Consider the following 9,539-nt stretch of genomic DNA (forward strand, 5'->3'; position numbering starts at 1 on the left):
AGCTGCCAATAATATTGGGTATCGAACAAAAGAGCATCACCTCAATCATTGGGTTTATAGTGGTGAATGTACCTTCAACCTTTAACATGATTTTAGGTCGACCTAGTTAGTCCGTTATGAGATTGATTGGCTTAACTTGTCATCTCAAAAACAAGTTTCTAATGTTAAATGGAGTAAAAAAAGTTAGAAGAGACCAATCTATGGCATAACAATACTATGTGACAATAATAAAAGAAAGGACTAAAAAGCAGGTCGATAGACCAACTAAAGTGGAAAAACCATATAATGAAGATATGACAAGGGCTAAATGCTTAAATCAGGATCAAACGTTTGGGTGGTTGCTCAATTCAGGATCAAACATTTTAATTCGTATAAATAAGGATCAAACATTATCAACTTGTAACAATGTAGGATTTATTTCAACAATAAAAAGGATGTGTATGTTATGCGCTATTATAATACATAAAAAGAATAAGAAACAATTGATTAGATAAATTCATGCTGATTTGGATTTTTTCTTACAATTTTGAAAAAAAAAAAGAAATGAAAAGTTTTTTAGCAAAAAAAAAATTACGTTTAACCCAAATAAAAATAAACTAAAAAGTCCCAAACCTAAAACAAATCACCCTTAACCCTAATCATCCAAATAAGTTATTTCAATTACTGATTCAATTTCATTTGTTAATTTTTGTGATGTAAACATTTTTTAAACCCTATTTTAGCCAAACCAATATTCGATTCAATCGATTACACTTCAAGAATTGATTCTTTTTAGGGTTCAATCATTTGAGCTCCAGAAATTTGGAAGGTTAGTTGTTATTTTTTTATTAAATTTGTGTAAGGTGAATAATATGTATGCATATTTTGGGTTTTATTATTTTCCATAGTTAGCTATTTTATGTTTGAGGGCTTTTTGTTGTTCTTCAAAGTTAGGCATATTCTAGTTTAGGGTTTTATGCAGTTCTATAGTCTTAGGCATATTCTGATCTATGATTTTCTATTATTGTTTTTAATTGCTCAAATTTATAGTTAATGTTTTTTGTTATTGTCCTTAATTGCTCAAATTTATATTTAAGGTTTTCTGCTATTGTTCTTAATTACTCGAAATAATAATTAGGGTTTTCTACTATTGTTCTTAATTGCTCGAAACAATAGTTAGGGTTTCCTGTTATTATTCTTAAATTGGTCAAAATTATAGTTAGAGTTTTCTGCTATTATTTTTAATTACTCAAAATTTTAGTTAGGGTTTTATGCTATTGTTCTTAATTACTTAAATTTATAGTTAAAGGTTTCTACTGTTTAGGCATATTCTGTTTAGACATAATTGTTTATATAGCTTTTTTATTCTTACCCATCACTTGGGCCTCTACTAGTGCTAGCATAAATAATCACCTATAACTGTTTTAATTTATAGCATAAGTAAAGCCAATTAATCAGCATAAAAAATAAATGTTATTTCATACGAAAAAAAAAAGCTAAGAATTCATGGCAGCTAGGATTATATATAAAGGTTAAGTATAAAAGGCAACCAAGCTTAAGTATAAGTATAATCACAACCTCACAAGAACCAACCACAAAATCACCATAACGATAACCAAACTTAAATATAAGCATAATCACAATCTCAAGTCCATTTTATAAACTATCTTGCCAAAAATATTATCAAATAATAGCATCAAGTCAATCATGTGAATTTTAATTCTAAGAACAAAATAACACAAGAAAAACATGCTAAACTTTTGAGCCAAAATGTACACAAAAAAGACCTATTGTAAAAAAAAATTGCATTTCAAAGAAAGACCTTAGTTATAACAAAGTAAAAACTTATAATATAAATTTTATAACAAAGTAAAAGATTATAATAGAAATTAGATAATAATGTAAGGGACATGCACACTTAAACTAATTGCAATTTTCATTGTCAGAAATTTAGGGTTTCTTATAACATTTATAACACAATTTTTTGCTGAAAATAATTCTTATAGCACTTATCAACTGTTGATGTTGGAATTTAGAATTTATTGTGACATAATTTAATTTTTTTGGTTTTATAGTATGAGTTTTGATTATTTTACTCCACGATTTTACTATGTTGGAGCTTTTGTTGGTAATGATCGTAATCTAATATATATAAATGAGATAGCAGAGAAAATGACAGTTAATTCTGATAAGATATCTTACTTTAAGTTGTTAGACATTTGTAATGAGGTTGGGTATATAAATATTAGTAAAATATTATATTTAAAACTTAGAAAAACACTAACTGATGGCCTGGTGGTAATAAATGATAATAAAAGCACTCTTGATATGATTAGGTATATGGTAGATCTAGGTATAGTTAATGTGTATATAGTTCATGGTATAGATGAAGCTATTTTAGCTCATGAGCTGTTAACAAGAACTAAAGTGAAAGATGTAGCTGAGGTAGTATAGAATAAAATGGTAGTAAAATCAACATGTAGCTGATGCAATAAGGAATAAAAGGGTAAAAAATCAATATATAGGTGAGGCAGTAGAGAATGAAATGATAGGAATTGAAGAGGTAGTTAAGAAAGCAAGGGTAGAGAATAAAGATGTAGCTAAGGCAGCAAAAGTAAGAATTGAAGATGATGTTGAGGCAGAGGTAGGAAATGAAGATGTGGTTAGGGCAGGAAGGGCAGCAAGGATAGAAAATGAAGATGTGGTTAAGGTAAAAGTTGAAGATGCAGCTAATAAAAATAGCAGTGAAGAAGATAACCTTCGCATGGAACCAGATTCAACCTCACCAATCAATAAAGATGTTGATGATTAATACTATAGTGAGTATTATGACTCTGATGAGTATAGTGAGCCTGTTAGTGATGAAAATGAAATGGTTGATGATACTACTAGGATGAGAAGTAAGTTCCTAATATAAAAACTCCTTACATTAAGTTAGGTTTATTGTTTGAGAATTCAAAACAATTTAAACATGTTGTGTCCTTATTGTCTATTAGAACAAATAAAGGTATCATTTGGGTAAAGAACCATAAGAATTTTGTTAAAGATAAGTATGCCACAAAACAATGTATTTGGGTAATTTATGCAAGCATATGACAAAAAGTTACAATCATTTCAAGTGAAGAGTTACAATAACAATCATGAATGCAACAAGGTTTTTAAAAACCCAAGGATGAATCAAGCTATTTTGACTGAGTTGTACACAAATAAATTTATGAAAGATCCTTTTATTAAGAATGTAAAAGTGTAGGAATTAGTTAGAAAATAATTTGATATAAAGGTGAATATTAGCATGATAATAAGGGTTAAAAAAGATGTTGCTGATAAAGTTATTACCAATTATAAGGATGAGTTTGGACTTTTATGGTATTATGCTGATGTGATTAGAGAAATTAATGAAGGTGGCACAATGAAAATGCAAGTTCATAGGCCATTACCAAGTTCTCCACCTATATTTGAAAGGTATTACATATGTTTCGAAACACTTAAAAAAGATTTAAGGAGTGGTTGTAGGCTTTTTTTGGGACTAGATGGTTGTTGGCTTAAAAGTTTGACAAATAATGAGTTACTATGTGTTGTTGGTAGAGATGAAAATCATCAAATGTTTTCAGTGGTTTAGACGTTAGTGGAAGTGGAATACACAGCTTTATGAAAATGGTTTCTTGATTTGTTGAAATCAAACCTGATGTCTTAGGGAAATGGTATAGGATAGACAATCATGATAGATCAATAAAAAGTAAATATTTATATACTAATTTAAAGTAAATTATATACTAACATTTTAACTCATTATTAATTATTTTCAGATGTATTGAATTATTGAAATCAAATTAAATTATGCACTGAATACTTTAACTAATTAAATGGTGTAGGGACTTGATAATGCAATTACAAAATTGCTTCCAAATGCTAAACATAGATTCTGTGCTAGGCATGTATATGTTAATTGGACTAAGAGGGGACAGGAGTGAAGAGATTAAAAGGGCTTTTGGACAATTGCTAAGTCTTCAACAGTCAGATAATTTGACGAAAACATGAAGAAATTGCAAGAAAAAAATGAAACTATAATTGTAGACATAATAAAAGCCCTACCTCAGCAATAGTAGATAACTTTCTTCAACACATACTCTAAATGTGAGTTGGTTGACAGCAACTTATGTGAAGCATTCAATAAGACATTGCTAGATGTAAGGAAAAATTAGTAATTTCTTTATTTGAAGACATAAGAAGTTCTCTGATGGTAAGAATTAAGAAAAAAAAAAGAAAAAATGCTCTAAGTAGAGAGATGTGGTTAGTTCTAACATTACAAAAGCGATAGAAAAAATGTAGCTATAGCATCACAATGTGTAGTTGCATTTAATGGAGATAGTGGATATGAAATAGATGTGGGTGTAGTTAGGTTCATTGTCCAAATTAATGAGAAAACATGTAGTTGTAGAATATACCAACTTTTTGGTATCCCATGTGCATATGTCATATGTGCAATTAGAGATTTAGGTGAAAATATTGAAGATTTTGTGTCTAGTTAGTATCATAAAGAGGTGTATCTACAATCTTATAGTAATTATTTACAACCTATGCCTAGGAAAAAAGATTGGGTCAAACCAAGGATAAAAGATAATGTTTTACCCCTAAAGTTCAAAAAAATGTCAAGCAAGCCCAAAACCAATAGAAAAAAGGATCATGATGAGCATAAGAAAAAGAAGCCTAACAATTCAATAAAATATGTCCAAAAAGAGCATGATAATGACAGGTAAACAATGTTATCAACCACATCCCAACAAAAAGGTTGTCTTGTGGTAAGCAATAAGGTAATTTCATTCTATTTTGTTTTTATTTATTATTATAAACATTGTACTATTATCGATCTTCTCTTGTTAAAATGCTCTAACCTATCAACTCAACTTTATTATTTTATCCATGATAGCAAGATCATCATGTATTCAGATCTAGAGACCAAAATATAGACTAAGGTGCATAAAGTACCATAGATCATATGAAAGCTGCACATGGTCCAAGCAACCATGCTACTGCTTTAGTTACTGCTTATGGTGCTTTACATTGGTTTCTACTTCTACATCTAGATTTGGTTACGTATTTACATCTGCTTCAGTTAATATCAATTATTTTGCATCTGTAATTGCAATTGAATCTACATAAACCCTAAATTCAATTTCAAATCTAGCTTCAACAAATCTAGCTTCCATTTCAATTTCTACTCTAGCTTCAGATCCACTTTTCATTCCATTTTCAACAAATGTTTCAAATCCAATCAACGTTGTTGTTTTTGTTGCAATTGAAAATGCAAAACTGAAGTCTAAAAGGCCAACAAGATCTACTGAAAGATGTTTTACAGATTAAGATGAGAGATTTTATGGGATGACTGGTGAAAAAATAAGTCACTTATCAAAGTCTAACTTTTCTACAACAACCACTAGGGAGAAAGTAATTTCAGCAAATCTCATTGAAAGTCACAATGATGAGCATACTATTGGAGTTGCCACTAGAAGCAAGACAAAAGTCTTACAAGGTTATAGATTATATACAAACTTAGAAACAGAGAGACAAATCTTAAATGTGAGTGATTTTTTACCAAACAAATGTATTTTTTTATTTTATTTCCTTAAATATTACTTATTATAACTTGATAAATATTATCCAACAGCTTGGATTGAGAAATGAGAAAGTGATAGTAATTGGGACAAGCAAAGGCAAGAAGAAAGTTGTTGAAGATGTAATTAATACTTAAGAAAATCAAGTTCTTGCTTTTAAAAGAAATAAAAGAAAACAAAAAATTTGAGAAGTTGATATTATGTTATATTGACTGTTGCTGGTAGCTACTGATGTAAACTATTTTTTTTTTGTTAATGTTGTAAGAACACTATCTAATCAGCCTTCTATTGACTTAATGTTTTTTGTCCTAAATGTTGTCTAAGAACATTTTCTGTTGACATTCATCAGATTGCTTTGTTATAAGATTACCTCTATTATCAGATTGCCTTAGATTACTTTTTAGTTACATATTACAAGTTGAATGTATTGCACTAAACCACATTTTCATAGCTAATAACATTGATTCAATTGTCATTGATATAATTAGAGTTTTAACAAACATTTACAGACCCTTATAACAATCCTAACCCACTATCAAGCATATAAGTTAAGTTTCCAAAATTTTTTAACATTGAAAAAGATTACACAAAATACAAGTATAAAAAAGAATGAGATAAGCCAATTTATTTTTCAGCTATCAACTATTAGGAAATAAATACAAGCAAAAACACCAAAGAAATACTAGTAAATTTATCAAATAATCTAGGCATCCATAAAATCTTCTACCATGATTACTATTCATCCATAAAGTCCACCTAGCTATCTTTATATTACAGTAACAAAAAATAAGTTCTCCTTCAAAGTCTCATTCTACAGTGCAACTAGTTGAAATTAATTTGTACATGTTTATTTCATAAAACACTCATCTAGAAACCCTACAATTTTAATATTTTGAAAAACAAATTTAGAAAAAATCAAAGCATAAGAAAAACCCAAATTTTATACCAACCTTGAATTTACATTACTAGATGAATTGATATTTGAAGAAGACATTATGTTCAGATGTTATTTCAATAAAAAAAAATTTTACTTTATAGTGAAAACAAGAAGAAACAAAGAGAAAACCTGAAACTGAAGTTGTCTCATGTTATTGCAAACATAAAGGATAAAAAAAAAACACCAAAAAATAGAATAAGCTTAAGAAATAGCCAAAATCTTAGCTAGACTATCGTTACACGTGGATAAGTTAATTTCATGTCATATTTCACGTTGTATTTGTCTATGATGCCTTTTACATTTAGGCAATTTAACGACGCATAACATTCACATCCTTTTTACCGTTGAAATAAATCCTACATTATTACAAGTCAATAATGTTTGATTCTTATTTGTATGAATTAAAACATTAAGTCCTAAATTGAGTAACTACCTAAATTTTTTATCTTGATTTAAGCATTTAGCCAATGATAAGGGTGAAGGTTGAAAAAATGAAAGAAGTAAAACAAGACAATCTAGGTAAAACGCAACATGAAATCAAAAAGGGCAAAGAAACATGCTTTTAAGCCACTTTAAGCTCTTAAGCTTTATAATTGTATTTGCTACAAAATTTTTGCAATTCTTGAATGATTCTACAAAAATTGAACTCTTAAGCTGGCATACACATGTCAACATAACTGAACTTTTAAGCCAGTTAAACAAAATATTAACACAATTCTACATTTTGCTCAACTCTACTTGTATACATGCTACCTTATTAATAATGCACTAACTATCACGTCAAGATTCACTTTTTTCATAGGAAATAATCCCGACCTAATAGAGCAAAAAACAATAATTGATCAAAGATCAAAAATCAAAAATCGATGACAACTAACCAAAAACAGCAAAAGACCTCATCTATGTATTGTTCTAAGAAAATAACTCTAAAAAATGTATGCAAATTAGAGTTAAACTCGACCATGAAGAGAAACTAATTCAACTTTTAAGAGATAATGCCAACTTATTTGCTTGGACCCCATATGATATGTTTGGAATAAATCACAAGGTAATGGTTCACAACTACACACTCATCTAAACATGAGGCCAATTCGGAAAAAAAATAAATCTTTACCTTAAAGAAACAAAAAGCAATAAAAAAAGAGGTCAATAAATTGCTAAAAGTAGACTTTATTAAAGAGACCTATTACATTGGTTGGATTGCCAATGTAGTATGGTAAAAAAAAAGTACAACAAAAAAATGCCTATTTTGATTATAATTAAATCAAAATATTAAAAGAAGATAAGGAAAAAAATAACATTTATAATTGAGAAATGCCTATATTATTACAAGATCATTTTGGGCTAAAAAAAAACTGAAACAACCTACCAAAAATTGGTCAACAAAGTCTAAAAAACTTAGATCGACCAAAATATGGAGGTATACATAGATGATATGATTGTTAAAAGTGGGAGCTTAGATGAACACTTAAATGACCTAGAGAAAACCTTTAACACCCTCTAAAAGTACAATATAAGATTGAATCTGAGCAAATATGCTTTTAGGGTCATGTCAAGAAAATTCTTTTACTACATGATTAATGGAAGAAGCATAGAGGCAAACCTCAAAAAGGTTTAAGCTATCCTTAATATAAAAGCACCGACCTCAATGAAATAGGTATAAATGCTAGTTGAAAAATAGTTGTCCTAAGCAGATTTATGTCTAAATTGATATATCAGTGCCTACTATTTTTTTAAAATCTTCAAGAACATCTCAAAATTTAGATGGATATCTCAATACCAAAAGGCATTCAAAGAACTCAAAAAGTTCTTTTCTTCTCCTTTGTTTAAACCGAGGCCTAATGAGACACTATATCTATACATCACCATAACTAACCTAGCAATCAATTCAACACTGGTCAGGGAAGAAGATAAAAGATGGCCAGTATATTTTGTGAGTAAGGTTTTGATAGGGTCTGAAATAAATTATACCAGAATAGAGAAACTAACTTATGTAGTTGTCACATTCACCAAAAAAATTAAACCATACTTTCAACCTCACATAATTAATGTTCTGACATACCAATCATTTTGGCAAATTTTACAAAAGTCAGAACTATTAGGAAGATTGATTAAATGGACAATGGAGCTTAATGAATATGACATGTACATACCCTTTAGGTCAGCCTTGAAATCACAGATGCTAACAGATTTTATCATTGAATGCACCTAGCTCAAATCAATGAACAGCCTAAAGTGGTCAACGAGGTAAAAAAAAAGAAATGTGAAAGCCTTTTGTTGATAGGTCGACCACTAATCAAAGAAATAGGGTCGACCTAATCCTGATCAGCACAGAAGATTTATAATTTCAATACACTTTGAAGTTTAGATTTAGAGCCTTGAATAACAAAACCGAATATGAAGCACTAATTATCATATTGATATTAGTAGTTAAGCTGAATGTAAAAAATATTATTATGTATAATGACTCCCAACTTATGGTCTGCCAAATAAATGAAGAGTTCGAAGCTCGAGAAGAATGAGTAAAAAAGTATTTAAATAAGGCATTATCTCACTTGGCTACATTTTCGAAGACAAAGGTCGAAAAAATACCAAGGTCGAAAAACTTCTTGTTGATTCACTATCCAAACTAGCCTCTGGAATAACAGTTGATAGCTTATCCCACATTCTGGTGGAAGAGCTAGTAGAAAAAAGCATTGATGAAAAATTAGTCAGTCAAATCGAAGAAAAACAGTCATAGGTAACACTAATTCGAGCTTATCTAACAAATGAAAAACTACTCGAGGATAAAATCTGAACTAAGGCTTTAATAAGGAATGTTTCTTGATACACCATGATCAATGAAAAATTGTACATAAGATCTTCCAATATACCTTACCTTAGATACATAGATAAAAAAGAGGTGAACTATGTGTTTAGAGAAATTCATGAAGGGATATATGGCAATCACCTTAGACCTCGACCATTTGCTTATAAGGTCCTCGACAAAGTTACTATTAGCCTACCATTAG

The sequence above is a fragment of the Durio zibethinus genome, chromosome 1, assembly GCF_047325235.1.
Source record: "Durio zibethinus cultivar Kanyao isolate XHJ-2024 chromosome 1, ASM4732523v1, whole genome shotgun sequence".
In the NCBI taxonomy this organism is placed as follows: domain Eukaryota; kingdom Viridiplantae; phylum Streptophyta; class Magnoliopsida; order Malvales; family Malvaceae; genus Durio; species Durio zibethinus.